The sequence below is a fragment of the Polypterus senegalus genome, chromosome 11, assembly GCF_016835505.1.
Source record: "Polypterus senegalus isolate Bchr_013 chromosome 11, ASM1683550v1, whole genome shotgun sequence".
Lineage (NCBI taxonomy): Eukaryota > Metazoa > Chordata > Cladistia > Polypteriformes > Polypteridae > Polypterus > Polypterus senegalus.
Genome location: NC_053164.1, coordinates 35,545,017 through 35,565,916, shown reverse-complemented (window position 1 = coordinate 35,565,916; position 20,900 = coordinate 35,545,017).

Sequence of the window (20,900 nt, the reverse complement as noted above, 5' to 3'; positions counted from 1 at the left end):
GGTGCAGTGAGAGTAATATGGAAAAAGATGATCCGCTGTGGCAACCCTTAAAATGAGCAGCTGAAAGAAGAAGAAGAAGAAGGTGCAGTGAGAGTAACAAAGCTAAAGCAGTTATGGTATTTGGAATACTATGGCTAATCCCAGGACCATTATATTGTTACAAGTTAATTACTGTATAATCAGATGCATTACACTAATAAACAATATGCGGTTAGTTTCAGCGTATTTATAAAGCCGCATCAGGAAAATAAGAAGTAACCACACAGGAACAGTAGCACTGCTTTGACACTGGGTGCCGCCAGTCTGCAAAACCGAGCGGAGAACTTGCGTACGACAAGGCATGAGGTACAGTGGAAAAGTGCGTGGCTTTACGCCAAGTGTAGGTTTTAAACATCGCGATTTGAACATGGAAAAGTTCTTACGCAACATTTCTGTGCGTACGCACTGTTTATACATGAGGCCCCAGAAGTCCATCCCAGCTTATTCATTGGCTGCCATTGCTCTTCACATGATATAAACAAAAAGTGTACATAAAAGTTAAAGGAAAGTGAACAAAACACTAAAAGGAAGAGAATAAGCCTCAAACTTGTGCATATCTGAGATGCAGAATATCAATTCACCTGTGCAGTTTCACAGACTGTTGCTAAATAATCATGAGGTACTCCAGGTGTGCCTAACCACTCTCAATATAAATGTAATGATGGGAGGCAGGACTACAATTCAAATGCTCGATCGGATATAAGGGTATTGAATTTTTGCACATGAGAGTGATTTGTGGATGTGGCTTATTTAGCAATATTTTAATATAAAGTACCTGTGTTTGGGACATTGTGAGCACACATCTGGAAGATTTGACATGCATCTTATGTGACACAAGTAACACGAGATTTTTTAATGGATGTTTTGATTTCATTTGCTGTTGTCCGACATTGGTCACCATAAACAGTAATTCCCACATGAACTTTGTTATCTCCCATGAACACATGAAATGATATTTTTTTGCACATGAATAAAAGCTAATCCTAAACCTAACGTCTAACCCTAAAGATCATAATAAAAAATAAGCTAAAGTAGGTGACTTTTTCCATTAATTTCCACTAGCACTATGGGGTAATTTTTGGTCTAGCAATTGGGTAGAGACCAAGCAACATAGGTTCAAGGAAGTTTATATCATTTCTTTCTTTCTTTCTTTCTTTCTTTCTTTCTTTCTTTCTTTTTTGTTCAGTTCACTATTATGATTTTTAAAAAAAGATTTAGTTGTTCTCTTGTCACACTTACCACTGACTAGTGAGTCAATGGGCAGTCATTCAGGACTTTTCTGGAATTCATAAAAAGTTTAGATTCACATCTGTGTACAGTTCCAGCAATACTAAATGTAGCCTCAATTCCTAACTTCAAATAATAATAATAATCATCAGTCCCAATAACACAAAACACAAAGGCCTCTCTTTTTTACTCAGAATTTATAATCTTCTAATTAGGAATGAAATTAAATCCTTTTTTGTTTTTTAAACTGCATGGTGCTTGGTCTTTCCTTTTTCCAATATGCATTGATTAATTTGTTTAATGGGGAATAAATGAAGGAACAAAAGTCCTTAGGCACCAGGCTCACTCGCAGGGAAGTCTGTGTTCTACAGATTGGCTATTAGACCCTCAGCAGGGGTGGATGAGCTACAGAGCAGGGCAAGTTTTGATTTCAGACCTACTGATAGGAAATATCTTATTTTTGTAATTCTAAGTTTTTTTTTTTTCTGAGAGAACATATCAGACTTGGCAAACAGTTTGCCTCCATTTGTTCAAGACTGCACAGAAAGACACCAATCAAGAATTAAGCAGGTAGCTTTTGGGTAGTCTACCTCTTTAAAAAATAAATAATATTTAGGATCACCCAGGCGTGTATCCCATAGCTGGAAATCTAAGCTATGTTTATAAGTTATCTCTGACCCAGAAATACTTCTGGTGCTAGGCTGTGGTCTGTTTGAAGCTCTGCCAGGTCAAGCAGAGTCCTACAAAGCTGGGATTGTAAACCCCTACAGCAACCCCTTGTGGCACCCATGGAACCCAACAAGGCTATACTCAGAGACTCCAGTTCCCAGAATTTTCTGTAGATATCTAAATGGGTTGATGCCACTATTTAACATATTGGGAAAGAGAATATTCACCAGGTAATGCCTCTCCTGGTCCTTCCATTGCAGTGGTCTCCCGACTGAGCAAAGGTCCCAGTTCAGCCCTGGCCGGGGTACCAGCCCATGTGTGCCATCCATTACAATATGTAGTTTATATAAATGTAAAGCACAAGAATGACTACTAAGTTGAATGATAGGGTTTTTCTATAATTTTTACTAATTTCACAACTTTTTTACATTAATGCAAATACATTGCTGAGGTTGTGTCTGGAATGTCATGAGCTGTGCTGACTGTGTGGTCTTAGCTGTGTGAACGCAGCCCGGACACAGACAGGCGGACATGTTGTTCATCACCACCACACGTTTATTTACAAGTATTCACACAGAATAAAGTCATTGCACACAAACTCCCACACAGTCCTGGCCACACAATGCTTTCTCTTCGGGCCGCCTCTACTCTCCTCTCTTGCTTTGTCCTGCTTCCACCTGACTCCAGCCTTGAATGAAGGGAGACGGCTACTTTTATTTCATCCCGGATGGGCTCCAGGTGTATCCCGGCACTCCTCCCTGGACACGCCCCAGTGTGTCCCCCAGTGTTCTCCTGGAAGCTTTCTGGGTGTCCCTGCTCTTCTTCCCCCCAGCACTTCCTGGTATGGCGGAAGTGCTGAGGTCCAGGGTCCCCAAGGCATTGGGGCGCCCCCTGGCAGTGACCACGGGTTCCTACAAGGTTGGGCTTCCAAGCCCCCTACCCGTGGCCCCCAAAGCAATCAGGATAGCAGCCCCCACATGATCCAGGGCGGGCGTAGACCCTCTTCCGGTCCCTCAAGGCGTCCCGGCCGGGTCGTTGCCCCTGGCATCCCTAACACCTGCTACTGACATTTAATGTATGTCTGGACAAATACTTGCACACATTTCTCGTAAAACACGAAAGCTAATGTGGTCACACACAGACACCCTCAAGCGAGAGCCAGCACTGCCAGGAACATGAGACCTCTCTTCAACTCTTACTTTTTATGGATCATTGTTATCCACATCCAGGCACTGTTCCATTTTAAGGTGAAGAGCAAGAAATTTGTGACAATCTTAGTGTTAAAAAGACTTCAAAGAGTATTTCACACCATCATTTGCTGAACTGTTATGATTTGTCCAGGATTTACTACTTTTGTGTTTAAAAATAAACATTTTTCTCAGTCATCACTACTTATTGATTTGCAGTGATTAATGCTTCCAAGGGCCAGTTTTAGCAAAGCTGTAAATTGTGTCTTCATCCCACTGTATGACTCTTTCTGTGACATTAAAGTTGTACATATTGTAACCAATAGGGGCGCCAATGAGCACCAAACCACAGACACAATGTCACCCAACACAATTCCGGGTTCAAATAATAGGCTTTTATTTGTAGCCAACATGTTTCCAATTAAGCACCAGCCAAAACACACAAGTAGGACCAAAGGTCTTCCTCCTTCCATCCTCCTGATGAGTGTCACCTGCTGCCTCAGAACTCTGACTCTTTGAGGTGTGGCAAAGTGGCTCCATTTATCTTAGACCTGGGACTTCTTCCAGTGTTAGGACATGATCTGTTGGAAGCACTTCCAGGTCAAGAGGAAATTTCACAAAGCTGGGATTGTAAACCCATGCAGCATCCCCTGGTGGCACCTACAGAATCCAACAGAGATATATACGGGGAGTCCAGTTCCCAGACTGCTCTGTGGAAATCTAAATGGATAGGTGTCACCATCTCGCATATTGGGGAATATATAAAAACTAAACTTGGCGTAAAGCCACACACACATTCTCATTCCAGCTCAAGCCATTGCGTATGCAAGATCTCTGCTCGGTTTTTCAAACTGGTTGTACCCAGCATTAAAGCAGTGCTACTGTTCCCATGTGGTTTCCCTTTAATTTTTAGATCCACATCCCTGATGTGACTTTATCAAATACACTGAAAATTAACTGCGTATCGTTTATTAGTTTAAGGCATTTGATTGTAATCAACCTGTAACAATATAATGGCCCACGGAATTACCATTTTCCACTTTATCTAATTGTGGTATCACAGCTCTGCAGCAGCTGATTGGAAAGAGGATTATCGGGATACAATATCTAGCACACGCTGACACGGCCATGTGCACAGTCCATTTGAACTGCTCCCATACGGTAAACGCTTCAGTGCCTTTCCTGTTGGGACCTGGTGGTTTTGAGGTAGTTTCATCGTGCGCTAAACACACTCAATCAGTCCATCAAGTGCTCCTGGTAGAACTGTTTGTACTTATAAGTACAATTATCTCTCTTTAAACCTGCACTATAGCTGTAATATTGTACAACCTGAGCCACTTATGCTAACATACAGTATATATTTTCCATTTTTTTATCATATTATTATTGTAGGAAAATACATTTATGGCACATTTGCATATTGAATCTCATTGTACCGTAAAATAGCAAGAAAGGAATTCAATTCAATTCAATAGAAGAAACTGCGTATTTACAGATGATGATGACTGGCTTGTAAATCGATTTAAATTTCCAAGTGCTATCTTCTTGGAGCTCTTGATATAATTTTAAGATGAAATGCAGTAAAGTATATATATTACATTGTACAGATACATTTTTAAGTTCATTGCAGTATAGGGATTGTTCCTGCCTCACGCTGTATGCTTGCTGGGACTGGTGCAACCCAGAATGAATAGATGTTTGGAATAATTAAACACAAAGATATTTCAATGTTCCTTAAAAGTTTTGAAGAATCTGTGTTCTAAGCCTACAGCTGGCTTGACATTTATTAATGAGCTTATTGTGTGACGATTGGTTACTTGGAGAAAGAAAAGAACGGACAGGAATTGGGGGTTAGCATGCTTGAAAGAGACAGTACTACTGCAATAAATTATTTTATTGGGAGTCGGGAACAACCCGATAAAATCTTGCGGGAGGCAAGAACAACCGCTGGATGGGGAGCCAGCTCATTGCTACCACTGCACCACTATGCCCCTTAGTTTAATCCAAGCTTTAAAGCATTTCATCATGAAAATGATAATCAAGTGTACATCTTAGTATTTAAATTGTTCAGAGAGCTATAATATCATGACTGTAATGTGTCCTGTCGGCATAAGAAAATGACAGTTTAAGAAGCACATAGTGATTCACACAGGTAGAGCACATAGAAGAACACATAGAATATGAAGCATTTAACGTGCCACTTTAGTTACAATGGTATCTGAGAAATTCTAGCAAATTTAACATTGATTTTAAGATTAATTTTACGACATCCTACTTTAATGGCAAAATAAACTACAAGATTGAAGTGAACATTTGACCTTTTTTCACTGTTTTCCTATTTTTTTTCTTTTCTCTGTACCCTAATATGCTTCAATACGACACTCAGACAGTGGGCAACAACTCGCCTTTTTATGCCGACTTTGATATCTGATCATTTCTTTTTTATTTCGGGCACTGTGCAACTTTCTGAACTTGAACTTTTGAGTTTCTCTGTACTCTGTATCACTTGATTGACTTCCTTTTGTTGTTTATACTACTGCTTAAGCTAACAAATAGTACATTTTCCTTGCCTCAACTTAGCATTTGCTGGAATTCTTTTTTTCACATGCCTTTTCCATTGTCTTTTAACTGAACACCGAGTGGAAAGGGCTATTCATGCGCACATTTCCACTTTTATCCATACACCATTTTTTACCGCGAATTCTATGTACGGCATTAAGCATGAGGCCCCTGGTGATGTACATCGAATAAAACTCCACCTTAGCATCTGAGAGCTACTGGTACCATTAAAAATGGTAGACTAGCATTTAAGACTGTAGGCTTGTTTGGTTACGTAGTACACAAGGTGATGGACAGCTCATCTGACCAGATTCCTTTTATCACAGTTCAGTAGACCACTGCTTGTTGTTTCTGCATCCTTTCTTATCAATCTACGTGAAGACCTTAACTGACCGGCGAGGCACTCTGTGGTAGGGAGTGTAGCCATGATGGTCAAATGGAGAATGATTAGGGTTTTACTTGTATCTTAAGTCTGACTCTCTAATCGACAAGCAACTTGATGTTAACTAAAGTGTCTGCATTGTATTGTTGAGCTTAATGTGATGAATTAACTAACTAGTTAACTAACCTAAAATGAATCTCTAAACAATACTCTAATTAATTAATTAATGTAATTAATTAAGTAATTAATGTTACTACTTAGTGTTACGTGTTACCTGGTTAGGTCTTAGGGAGACCCCATTCTCCCCTTCATCTTCTTCTTATTTCAGCTGCTCCTGTTAAGGGTTGCCACACCGGATCATCTTCTTTCATATCTTTCTGTCCTCTGCATCTTGCTCTGTTACACCCATCACCTGCATGTCCTCTCTCACCACATCCATAAACCTTCTCTTAGACCTTCCTCTTTTCCTTGTGCCTGACAGTTTCTATCCTTAGCATCCTTTTTCGCAAAATACCCAGCATCTCTCCTCTGCACATCTCCAAACCAACGCAATCTTGCCTCTCTGACTTTGTCTCCCAACCTTCCAACCTGATCTGACCCTCTAATGTACTCATTTCTAATCCTGTCCATCCCTGTCACACCCAAAGCAAATCTTAACATCTTTAAATCTTCCACCTCTGTCTCCTGTTTTTTGGTCAGTGGCACTGTCTCCAACCCATATAATAAAGCTGGTCTCACTACCGTCCTATAGACCTTCCCTTTCACTCTTTCTGATACCCGTCTGTCACAAATTACTCCTGACCCTCTTCCACCCTGTCTGCACTCTCTTTTTCACTTCTCTTCCACAATCCACATTACTCTGTACTGTGGATACCAATTATTTAAACTCATTCACCTTCACCAACTCTATCCTTCACCATTCCTCTGACCTCCCTCTCATGCCCACACATGTATTCACTCTTGTTCCTACTGACCTTAATTCCTCTCTGTTCTAGAGCATACTGTATCTTTTCAGGGTCTCCTCAACTTGCTCCCTACTGTCACTACAGATCACAGAGTCATCAGCAAACATCAAAGTACACAAGGACTCTTGTCTAATCTTGTCTGTCAGCCTGTCCAACACCATTGCAAATAAGAAAGGGCTCATAGCCAATCTCTGATGTTGTCTACGCTCTACTCTGAATGCATTCATCACTCCTACTGCAGACCTCACCACTATCACACTTCCTTTGTACATATCCTATACCACTCTTACATAGTTCTCTGCCACCCTCAACTTCTTCATACAATACCACACCTCCTCCCTGTCTTATGCTTTCTCCAGGTCCACAAAAGACACAATGTAACTCCTTCTGGCTTTCTCTATACTTCTCCATCCACATCCTCAGAGCACCTGTGGTGCTCTTTCTTGGCATGAAACCATACTGCTGCTCATTAATCATCACCTCCCTTCTTAACATAGTTTCCACTACTCTTTCCCATAACTTCATGCTGTGGCTCATCACTTTTATCCACCTGTAGTTACTATAGCCCTGCACATCCTCCTTATACTCTTCATTATGTAGTCCTCCCCATGCCCTCACATTCCTGCTATAGCCTTCATATATTACACTACTATTTAATTCTATGACTTCAGTAAAAAAGTAAAGCAGTAAAACATGGAATGGTGAAAGTTTTATTCATGCATAAATTAACTTAAGGCTTATAATTAAGCCCAAAATGTAAAATGAGTGTGGAAAAAATACCATTTCAACATAAGTTGCAGTTCATCTTGTGTCCATATGCTTACTACCATGTCACTCTCTGTCTTAGTATGTTGAGTGGTCTCTGAAATGCAGAGAGCAATGGCCTTGTATCCTCCTTAGATGAAAAATGGCAGAGAGAGAGAGAGTTTCTTTGTTTCCCTTCCCTTTATGCCGGTCCAGCTTCTTTGATGTGTCTCCCAGACTAATGGGATCTCATAGTGCAGGCCGATTCCTCTGCTTCATTCCACTCCTTTTTAAGTATGACTCTACTCAGGTCAATTCAGCCCCTGTTCCAGACCAAGCTTTCTTCTTGTACTTATCCCCTCCATTCCAGTCTGTACCATCCTGCATAAGGCCGTTCACTTCAGCCTATATGTATTCCCCCAGGCTAGCTGGCCAGTACATTCCTGAGATTGTATCTATTCTAGTTCTAACCCATAGTACTTTTATATACAACAATTGGTTTCTAAAGTATTTTTTTAAGTACAAACTTTTATCATAACATTATTACACCATCCTGATGATGTCGTATCTTTTTGTGCTTACTGCTGGTTTTGTTTATTTTTTTGGTGGAAGTTTATTCTGTTTTCTTTTGGTTGCGCCCCACTAGGTGGGTCCACCTAACTTTACCACTCCTGAGCCCTCCTGTAGGGTGCTAAATTCCCAGAGATAGGGAGCTCAGGCAGTGGTGCTTTGATGCTGGTTGGAGTTCTGTGAGTTTTGTGTTCTTCATTGGGATATTGTGGTCTCTGATCTTGAATTGTCCTTTTCAGGTAGGGAATCTTAGAGGGACTGGTGATTAAATACTCTGGACCGGAAAAGGACAGGTCTTTCTGGCTTGGGGAGGATATACAAGGTTGGAGGCCTCATGCTAATGCACGTGTGACAGTGCGGTTTTTTTTATACTTTAGCATACAGTAGTGACCTATGTTTTTTAAGCACAAATTTAATTAGGTTGATTATGGTACAAAAGGCAAAATTCAGAGAGGACTCAAGAATGACGATTCTCTGTACTCCTCAAGGATGGCCTAAAGTTGGAACTTAATACTTGTATCTGTCTTGGTAAAGAAAATTAGAACAGAGGGTCAAGTAAAGGCCACCTCAACTTTCAAATGCTGTATGAATGGTCCAGTGAAGTCTGCTCAGCAATCCTCTTGCATGTAGCAAGAGGTGCAGCACCTGCTGGTGGTTATAACATTTTGGGAAAGCTTCTTTCCCCTTCAATTCTGTGATATGAATCAAAAGCAACCATTTGTCTCTCACATAGTTTGGTCTGCATCCTGATTAGACAAAGAAAATCTGTACTATGGGCTGGAATTGAGGAGGAAGCTGTGGTATGTATACGCAAGACTAATCCAAATAATCTTAATAAGATCTCTGTGACTCCTTCACCCCATCAAAACAGGGTGCAGCGCTTGTTGTTTAACTGCTATGGGGGACGTTTGTGTTTTTATGAAATGCACATTGACTGAAGCTGCATTGCAATACATGCCACAGGCTTTTGAAACAGGGTTGTGAAATCTCTATTCATGACATCACACATTCCAGACTGCTGAAACCCACCTAACAAACACTTAAAAATGAATGTACTAGACCTTCTGACCTTGCCGAGCGAACAGCCATTCAATGCACACTACTTGATTAACAGCCTCCGCCAGAGCAATAAAAATAATTGTAAGGAAGAAAGAAAGACGTGTAAGTCATTTAAAAAAAAAACACAGTCTAGATAGAGATGAAGAGTGGAGGACGAGGTGGAGGAAGAGAAAGTGGAGCCATGGGGTAACCAAGATAAATGTAGACTGGCCTGGATGATGGCAAAGTCATTTTTTTTATATACATATCACATAGGTGTAGCTGTAATCGCTGCTACCTCACAGCTCTGAGAGACCAGGTTCAAATGCCAGCCCAGTCACTGTTTGCGAGGACGTGGAGTTTGCATGTTTTACCCTACTGCCTGTCTGTTTGTCGTCTCATACTCAAGTTTCCATTCCAAAGGCGTGCAGGGTATGCTAATTAGTAGATATAACCTGGTTCTATATGAGTGAATTTGAGTGTACAGTGCAATTTACAGACACCCTTGTCAAGGGCTGATTCCTGCCTTCTGGTTATTAAATCTGAAATGCTGTGCTCCTCTTCTGCCATCACCTCATTCATTTATATTTAAATTTGACATATATCAAAACTGTAAATCATAAATGAAAATGTGTATAGAATTACAAAATTCTCATAAAATATTTTTCTCTACCTTTTAGAGAAAGCTGTAGAAAATAATGTATGTACCAATGTTGTATTGTAACTTTGTACACAGGATATATAATAGTGTCTGTAAAAGAATTCAACCTCTTGGAAGTTTTCATATTTTATTTTTACACAACATTGAATCAGAAAGGATTTAATTTTTTCTTTTTCTGATTGACAGAAAAAGACTCTTTAATGTCAAAGTGAAAACAGATATCTTCATAGTGGACTAAATTAATTACAAATATAAATACAAGATAATTGGTTGCATACAAATTCAATACGACACCCCTAAATCGTCACTGGTACAGCCATTTGGTCTAAGAAGTCATAGCATTAGTTGAGTGCAGGTCACCTGTCAGGAGTTATAGTTGATTGTAATATAAATGCACTTTAACTGGTAGGTCCAACTTGTGGTGAGTCAGTATGGTGGTCTAACCCCTCACAATGAAGACAACACTCCAAGTAATTCATAAGAAAATATCCAAGTCACTGAATGTCAAGTTAAATCAATCTTGAAAGAATGAAAAGAGTACGGCAGAGCTGCAAATCTGCTAGAGCATTCTGTCTACAAAAACGGAATGATCATTGAGAAGAAAACAAATGAGAGAGGCCACCAAGAGATCTCTGAGAACTATAAAGGAGTTACAAGCTGCTGCAGGTGAGGTTTGGAGAGACTTTGCAGACAACAACTTCTTCTCAGTTGTAGCTGTACAGGGAAAGTGGCAAAGAGAAAGCCACTGTCAAGAAAACACACATGAATCTTGGTAGAGTTTGGAAGAAAATACATGGGATACTCTGATGTGAAGAAGAAGAAGTATCCATGATCTGCTGAGATCAAAATTGAACTTCTTGGCCATCCAACTAAATGCCATGTGCTGCACATTGTTAAAACCACACCGCCCCACCATAAATGCACTAAATAGTGATGTGCAGAATTAAATTTGCTGCAAAACTTAGTGTTGTGTTTTTCAAAAACAATTGAAATTGTGTTTAACTTCCAGCAAAATTCATGCAATTGACATAAGAAAAAAACATTTAGTCCAGTCTGGTAGCATTTATATGCATTAATTCCACATGTTTAAATTTATTAATTTCATTTAAATAAAAAAAAATCACCAGACTCATATCCTGCAACTTGTAGCTATTCTGATAATTAAAATCAGACATGATAGTATGATCCCCAGCTTTGCAGAATTTGATGACAGTCTTGCTGATTACAGTCCTAAAGATGCATCAGAGACAGAAAAGAAACAGGAGGGAATCAGGAAACAGGATAGGGCAGTTGCTAGGTAATAGTATAGTGGGGTGGTGGAGGGGAGTCATTTACAATACAATACAATTTATTTTTAGTTTCACAGATGTACAGGGACACTGCCCGGCCGGGACGCCTGGATAGTCCCCGACTTGGGCAATACTTCTCCTCGGCCACGAGAGGGCAGCCGCCCGGGTCTATTTGGGGGCCACAAGGACGTGGCCACCGCCAGGGGGCGCCCGGACAGTGTGGGAATCCTGGATGGCAGCACTTTTACCACACCAGGAAGTGACGTCAGGGAGAGCACCTGGGGCTCATCCGGGTCATAATAAAAGGGGCCGCCTCCTTCCAGTAGACGAGCCAGAGTTGGGAGGAAGGAGACGAAGCTTGTGAGGAGGAGGAGGAAGGAGGTCAAGAAAAAGAGAAAGAGAGAGAGAAAGAAGGAAGAAGAAGAAAAGAAAGGAGAGGGTTGGTCATTGAAGGCATTCTGGTGCAGTGAGAAAGAAAATAAAGAAGTATGTTTTGGACATCCTGGTGTCGGTCTGTCTGTGTCTGGGGGTACGCTTTCCACATTGTATAGCCCAAAATCACACAAGAAATGCCTCAATGGCCCTGCTTCTTGACAGCCCCCCAGCCTTGACTCTCTAAGAAGACAAGGAAAAACTCCCAATAAAACCCTTGTAGGGAAAAAATGGAAGAAACCTTGGGAAAAGCAGTTCAAAAAGAGACCCATTTCCATGGAGGTTGGGCATGCAGTGGGTGTCAAAAAGAAGGGGGTCAATACAAAACAATACACATAACAGAACAAATCCTCAATACAGCATATAAATAAAAATATTACAAGTACTGAGCAGAATTTAACAGTAGATGATATAACATAATATGATTTGGATTTGTTTAGTGTCCTGGAGACCTCAGCCATCAAGCTGCCTCCCCCATTTGGCCATTCCACAGCTAAAATATTGCTTGGCCAGCCAATCTGATGAAAGAGATGAGTTTATCTTAGGCAGGCAAATCAAATTGGCAGGTGGGCCATGGCACAAAGTGCCACATTTCAGTACCGAGAAGAGAAACAGAATAGGTGAGGGTTAGTATCCAATTCTAACTATCATATTACTTATATTTTAGTGCTAATGACTAACAACAGAGATACAGTCTGTACAGTTAATCAGCAGATCTAATTAGGATATGCTAAACTGAAGTAGTGAGTCTTCAGCCAGGATTTAAAAGCTGAGACCGAAAGGGCATCTATTATAGTAGCAGGCAGACCATTCCACAGTTTAGGGTCCTGTAACTAAAAGCTCAACCTCTGTTATTTTATTAATCCTTGGAATCCTAAGCAGACCGGCATCTTAAGATCTTAATGTACACTCTGGTTTGTAAGTCAAGATAAGTTCAGACAAGTAAGCTGGACCTTGGCCATTTAATGTTTTATATATTAAAAGGAGGATTTTGAAATCTGCCCTAAACTTAACCGGGAGCCAGTGTAAGGATTTAAGAACTGGAGTTATGTGTTCATATTTTCTTGTTTTATTCCTGCAGCAGCATTTTGGATTAACTGGAGGCTGTATAAAGAACAGTTTGAACATCCAGTGAACACCGCATTGCAGTAGTCAATCCTACTAGAAATAAATGCATGAATTAATTTCTCAGAATCCTGTTTATTTAGAAAGCGCCTTAATTTCCCAACATTTTTAAGATGGAAGAAACATGATTTGGACAACTTTGTAATATGCGCTTTAAATGACATGCTAGAGTCAAAGATAACTCCTAGATTGCTGGCTGATTCAGTAAAATTAATGGTGATTCCAACTGAGTTAAATGATGACAAAATATTGTTGTGATCAGCGTCATTCCCTCCAACAATTAACATCTCTGTTTTATCTGTATTTAAAGACAAGTAGTTCTCATCCATCCACTCCTTTAATTCACTAACACAACTAATTAAAGACAACATCGGAGAAACTTCATTTGATCTAAATGAAAGGTATAACTGGGTGTCATCTGCATATGAGTGAAAATTAACATTATGTTTCCTAATGAGAGATCCCAGTGGAAGCATGTAAAGTGAAAACAGTAAAGGTCCCAGTACTGAGCCCTGCAGGACACCATATTCACTTCTGTGTATAATGATGGAGTACTGTCAGCACATTTCTGTACATATTGGAATCAATTTGATAAATAAGAACTAAACCAAGCGAGCACAGTGCCTGTAAGCCCAACATCATTTTCTAGCCTGTGCAGTAAAATAGAATGGTCAATGGTGTCAAATGCTGCACTTAAGTCTAACAACATAATTACAGTGGAGTTTCCTTCATCAGAGGATATCAGAATGTCATTTACAACCCACGTTAGTGCCGTTTCTGTACTATGACCAGTGTGGAAACCAGACTGGAATTTCTCAAATAAATTGTAATGCGTAAGGTGTGACTGAAGCTGATTGGCGACTACTTTTCTAGTATTTTAGAGAGAAAGTAAATTTGAAATAGGCCTATAATTATTTAGTATGTGTGGGTCTAGGTCTGACTTTTTAAGTAATGGTTTAATGACTGACACTTTTAGTGCATCAGGTACTGTGCCATGCAATAATGAACTATTGATAATGTTTAGAATAGGTGCTGCAAGAACATCCATTGCACTTTTTACTAGTTTTGTTGGCACTGGATCTAGGGAACAAGTAGTGGGCTTCATTTTAGAAATTAAAGTTAAGACTTGCTGCTCAGTTACAGGATTAAAATTACTAAAGTGCTGAATGCAATGTGAGACAGGGTCTGCTAATCTAGTTTGTACTGTGATGCTGAGATCTGGGATCTTATATTTTTAATTTTCTCATTGAAGAAGTTCATAAAGTCTGTACTGCTAATATCTGTTGGTATTTTGCACTGTAGATCTGAATTCCCATTTGTTAATTTAGCCACTGTTCTAAACAGTACCCAAGGATTTTTATTATTGCTATCTATTATTGTAGAATAGTATTCTGAGCGAGCTTTAAAGAGAGCTTTTTTATATTTTTTACCACTCTTTGTCCATGCAATTTGAAAGACATGTAGCTTTGTTGTTTTCCATCTGCGCTCCAGTTTTTGACACTCTAATTTAAGAGCTCGAGTGTTTTCATTAAACCAGGGAGAGTTTCTATGTGCTTTGATCACTTTTGTTTTAAGGGGAGCCACTGTGTCCAGAGCATCTCTCAGGGTCACATCATAATGTGATGTTAGCTGATCTAAATTGTTTTCCACTTGAATCTTGAATATTCACATGTACTGAGATTTTAATGTGTATGAGCACATCAATGCCTTTGTGTGGAAAATGTTCAGTATGTCATAATTCTTCCAAGACGCATTAATTGGATCCATTTTACCAGTTTGGCACAGATCACATGCTCTACGTAGGTGTAAAAAAGAATACAAGTAACCATGGCAGTGTGAACGAGAGTTTAGAGAGCAGTATTCCTTGTTTTCCACCCACAAAAAAAATCCTTTAAACCCTCGAAAAAATTATTTTGTGAGTTTTTTGAATTCACATTTTACAGATCTTTCTCTTTCTTTGCTGTCAACATCCACCACAAGTATGATAGCTGTTTAGGGGACTGGTGTAAAGCCCACTGAGGTACTGTACAACACATTTTTGCACAGAACATCACATTAAAGCATCATTTCCCAATCTAAGTGGTTAAATGGTTCACTGAGGTCACCTACAGAGTTACTGGTATAATGGGATGATCTGACATCCATGTAGTTTACAGTCCAACACCTTGGCCTTTAAGATACTATTATTACAACTCACACAGCATTCTTTGTCTGGTGTGCAATTTTTACTAGCAAATGTGGAAGTACTGCACAATGACACAATATGGGAAGTGAAGTTTGTGGTTAGGAATGTACCAGTCAAATCATTTAGCCTTCAGATATGACTCCATGTTAATTTGAGTATATATACTGTATATACTGTTTGTATTGGTGCATTTATGGAAGCTGTGCAGCACTTTGGTTAACTTGTGTAGTTTTTAAATCTGCTCTATAAATAAAATTGATTTGACTTGACTTGACGTGACTTGAAAGATGATGTACCAAGAGCTAATTATTTTTAAACATGGAATTTTATTTTTATTCCTTTGGGAGAAAGGGGTTGCTTTGCATTTTAAATTGACACGAAAACTGACACCAATACTTTTTTAAATTACATAAGTCTGATAATCCTTACAGTATATTTCAACCAACTAGCTTGCATACTTCACTCCCCAACTTTAAGTTTAAGTGGTCTTTTGAATAACTACCCTTGTCCGAGTCTTGTAAAACTGTCATCTCAGATCTTTTACAATAGCTGTAATCAGCAGAAGAAAAATAAAATCTCTACCTGCAGCAGAAGGATCACGATCTCATAGATGTCTTTCAGGCCAGGTATTGTCTGACTGAATGTGCTCCAGGCTAATGAGACCTGTGGTGGGTGACAGACTCTTTATAAAGACAGTGCGTTCATTTCATTTAAAATGAGGCTAATTCAGCAAAGACTCATAATTTTTCTTCTTTTTTCTTTTTTTGTTAAATATGACCTATTTTTCTTTCCATATTGCCTAATTAAAATCCCAAGTACATGTCCAACAAGCCTTTTGCATTTGAAGTCAGATTTTATAAATGCTCCGAAACACTGTCTCCTTAAATTTCAACTGCCTTCAACTATTGCTGTCCATGGGGTTGAACTTGTGCCACCCTCAAAGTATAACAATATTTATTTTTATAGCACATTTTTATGCAAAGCCTATAGCTCAAAGTGCTTTACAACATCTTAAAGAAGTAGTTACATGCAAAGAAAAACAAATTAAATTTAGATGAATATAATAATGAATAAATGGTATACAAAAGTTAAATAAATAATTCACACTTACATAAAAAAAATATTCAGCATATACAAAGTATAGACTAACTTTTTGTCTCACCCCCATTAAAATTACTATGAACACAGGGCACTGTCATCTCATCTGTGAAGAGATCCATCCCTTAATGAATCCATTCATTATAAATTACTTTTTCAGGTAGTATCATACAGAATGCAGGAACCAGCCCAAAGAATTCCACATTCAATCAATCATGCAGAGTCAATTTGCAAACACCTTGACACACAGGAGAAAACTGAAGAAAATTCATGTGTTCGTATGGGCAATATGCAAACTCTACATAGACAGGTCATACTATTCTTATTTGATTCCAGAACCTTTGTAGTAGACATTCCTACCTGTATTGTAGACACAATTTCTCCCATGGCATTATATGAAGATTTGACATTGCATTGCACTACCAATCAGTTGAGGTGAGGTCAGGTTGAGGAGCATGCACTGGTACAGCATGTTGGCGCACCCACCACATGATGAAACAGGTCAGGATCCTGGTTGGCAACCCCCAATTAAACACACAATCCACTTTCTCCAAAAATGACCATCTACTGTATCTGCCACAGCCAGGTGTTAGATGGGCATTCCCTTGGGCTGGCCCAGCTACTTGGGTCCTCAACAATGAGGATCCTGCAAGCGAGATCACCTTCTTGGAATCGCACCACATAGCCATAGTGCAGAAATGGATGGACGCTCCCTCACAATGTAGGTAATGTACCTTATTTGGAACTCCATGTGCAACCACTCATTCAACACAAAGTCAAACCAGTGGTACAAAAGGTTTCTCTGAAGAGTCACAGAACACAGGAAGTGCCTTGTCTCTTCCTTCCGCAGTTCCAAGAAGACACCCCGTTGAGGATGACTGACACCGCCCTCCATGGTGTGAGATGCCCTGCCCCTTCAAGTCCAAACCATATAATGGTGGCCATTCCCAGAAGGAGGCATCTCAGTCTTGACCCAAGCCTATTATAGGACAGATCCTTAGTGTAGAGCCATCAGAGACTAATATTCTTTTGTTTGTTTTTGTTGCTGAGGCAAAAACTCGGTCATGGGAGGAGTTTGGAGAGGCCATGGAGAACGACTTTAGGACGGCTTCGAGGAGATTCTGGTCCACCGTCCGGCGTCTCAGGAGGGGGAAGCAGTGCAGTGTCAACACCATATATAGTGGGGATGGTGCGCTGCTGACCTCGACTCGGGACGTTGTGGGTCGGTGGGAGGAGTACTTCGAAGACCTCCTCAATCCCACTAACATGCCTTCCAATGAGGAAGCAGAGCCTGGGGACTCTGAGGTGGGCTCTCCCATCTCTGGGACTGAAGTCACCGAGGTGGTCAAAAAACTCCTTGGTGGCAGGGCCCGGGGGTGGATGAGATACGCCCGGAGTTCCTTAAGGCTCTGGATGTTGTAGGACTGTCTTGGTTGACACATCTCTGCAACATCGCATGGACATCGGGACAGTGCCTCTGGATTGGCAGACCGGGGTGGTGGTCCCCCTCTTTAAAAAGGGGGACCAGAGGGTGTGTTCCAACTATAGAGGGATCACACTCCTCAGCCTCCCTGGAAAAGTCTATTCGGGGGTTCTGGAGAGGAGGGTCCGTCGGATAGTCGAACCTCGGATTCAGGAGGAACAGTGTGGTTTTCGTCCTGGTCGCGGAACAGTGGACCAGCTCTTCACCCTTAGCAGAGTCCTGGAGGGTGCATGGGAGTTTGCCCGACCGGTCTACATGTGTTTTGTGGACTTGGAAAGGCATTCGACCGTGTCCCTCGGGGAATCCTGTGGGGGCTCCGGGAGTATGGGGTACGGACCCCTGATAAGAGCTGTTCGGTCTCTGTACAACCGGTGTCAGAGCTTGGTCCGCATTGCCTGCAGTAAGTCGAGCCCGTTTCCAGTGAGAGTTGGACTCCGCCAGGGCTGCCCTTTGTCACCGATTCTGTTCATAACTTTATGGACAGAATTTCTAAGCGCAACCAGGGTGTTGAAGGGGTCCGGTTTGGTGGACTCAGGATTGGGTCACTGCTTTTTGCAGATGATGTTGTCCTGTTTGCTTCATCAGGCCGTGATCTTCAGCTCTCTCTGGATCGGTTTGCAGCTGAGTGTGAAGCGGCTGGGATGAGAATCAGCACCTCCAAATCCGAGCATGGTCCTCAGCCGGAAAAGGGTGGAGTGCCCTCTCAGGGTTGGGGAAGAGATCCTGCCCCAAGTGGAGGAGTTCAAGTATCTCGGGGTCTTGTTCACGGTGAGGGAAGAATGGAGCGTGAGATCGACAGGTGGATCGGTGCGGCATCCGCAGTGATGCGGGCTCTGCATCGGTCTGTCGTGGTGAAAAAGGAGCTGAGCCGTAAGGCAAAGCTCTCAATTTACCAGTCTATCTACGCTCCTACCCTCACCTATGGTCATGAGCTATGGGTAGTGATCGAAAGAACGAAATCGCGAATACAAGCGGCTGAAATGAGTTTCCTCCGCAGGGTGTCTGGGCTTTCCCTTAAAGATAGGGTGAGAAGCTCAGTCATCCGGGAGGGGCTCAGAGTAGAGCCGCTGCTCCTCCGCATCGAGAGGAGTCAGATGAGGTGGCTCGGGCATCTGATCAGGATGCCTCCTGGACGCCTCCCTGGTGAGGTGTTCTGGGCACGTCTAACCGGGAGGAGGCCCCGGGGAAGACCCAGGACACGCTGGAGGGACTATGTCTCCCGGCTGGCCTGGGAACGCCTTGGGATTCTCCGGAAGAGCTGGAAGAAGTGGCCGGGGAGAGGGAAGTCTGGGCCTCTCTGCTTAAGCTGCTGCCCCTGCGACCCGACCTCAGATAAGCGGAAGAGGATGGATGAATGGATGGATTGTTTTTGTCCATGCTTGCGCTATCCAATGTCTGTTTATTTTGCAACAAAATCATGTTTGGCACTAATTTTCTTTGTTGTTTTGGTATTAAATGAGTTGGCAGGGTTGGCATTGCTAGTTTTCTTTGAGCTTTGTGTGTCACTCGTACCCTACAATATTTATATGAAAAAAGATTTTCTTCCAAGCTAAAGAGTAAAGAAGGTTAAAGACACAACATTTCACCTATAGAGGCTTCACCATGTGTGTAACTGAAAATAATAAATTAGATAACATAAATCGGAGGGCAGAAGGTAACAACACCAGGACAGATGAAGGGAGGAAAAGTGAGAGTAGGTGAGAAGAAGCTGTCATTTGAGATGAGAAAGGAACAGATTTAAAAGTTAGTGATGTGATTCAGTGATCCAAGGTTGAGAATGAGCTTAGCTTCTTCTATTTTTTTTTTTTTGAAAAGTGTCTTTAAAGTCCTGTGAAAAAACGCAAACAGAAAGATCAGTGTGGCTATGAACTGTTCTACAATAGGCTTTGTAAGGTCTTTATTTGAATCAGCTGGAATGTGCTCCTTAAAACAGTCTGTTTGTTGTCTTCCTATTACACCAATGTAGATGACTGGGCACTTCCTACAATACATAAGATGTTTATACTGACAAGAGCCCCATTGTTTAATACTGAATTTACCAGATGGACAGATACAATGATAATGCTGTTGACATATTTACAATTGACACAGTAGCTCCTGTTACAGCTCAAGGTGCCTGGTGGGGAATGTGGCTTTCCTCCGTGAAATGAGGTAGATGAGAAGTTTGTATAGGTTAGGTGGTAAACAGAAGGAGTTCAAGGAATGGTTTAGGAAAAAGGGTTCCTGTGGAAGGATCACTCCACAAAAATGGGTACATTTTGTTTGATGACCTGTGGAGGTTATGCAGGTTTCATTATTTTGTTTTTTCTTAGAGTGGATGTCACAAGATCTGCTCCTGGCTTGGTTGAGGGCCCTGTCCATAATATGAGAAAGTTATCTTGTATCAGTGATGAAACTCCACATTCTTCATTACAAAAGTGAACCTCATCACTGCAGAGGTGAAAGTCTAAGGAACTGTAAAAGAGCTAAAGAGTCTTTCATATGCCAGGGATGGAAGAAGCTGTAGAGAAGGTAACTGTGTGAGTCAGCTGGATTGTAATAGACAGTGGTTTTCTGTCCTAGAAAGTTGATATAAAGACATATTTAAAAGTTGTAGAGTTGTGGTAGAACTGTAAACCTGAGAGATCGATGGAAACTATGAAAATCATTAATGAATTCCTGTAGTTGGCCTCTGGAGTAAGATGCAGTACTAAAACCATTGTCAATATTTCTTTTGTACATGTCTGGTAAAGACACTAGGTAAACTGAAAAGAAAAGCTTTGAAGATGTTGACATAATTCAGTCCCATTCAAGTATCCATTATAATGACATTGACCTGGTGAAAAAAAACAGTTGTTAGTTGACAAATAAGAAAGCACTGAGCGTAAGAATCAATTCTGCCACTCTGATATGGCTGTTCATGAGAGGATCCTGGACTGGACATCCATGTTAATGCCTGTCTGAGAACGATGAGACCTTCATCCTGTGGAATGACTGTTGTGGCAGACGACCAGGTATCTTGCCCCACCGGGACGCCTGGAACCCAGAAGGACCGGGAGGAAAGCAATATATTCCCCTAGACGCAATAGGGCAGCCTTCCTGGATTCCATCAGGGCCACCAGGTGTGCCTGGATGGTTCCTGAGTCATGGATTGCAGCACTTTTGCCCCACCAGGAAGTGCTGCCAGAAGATCGTCAGGGAGCACCTGGAGCACATCCGGTGGTGCCATAAAAGGGGCCGCCTCACTCCATTCGAGGAGTCGGAATCG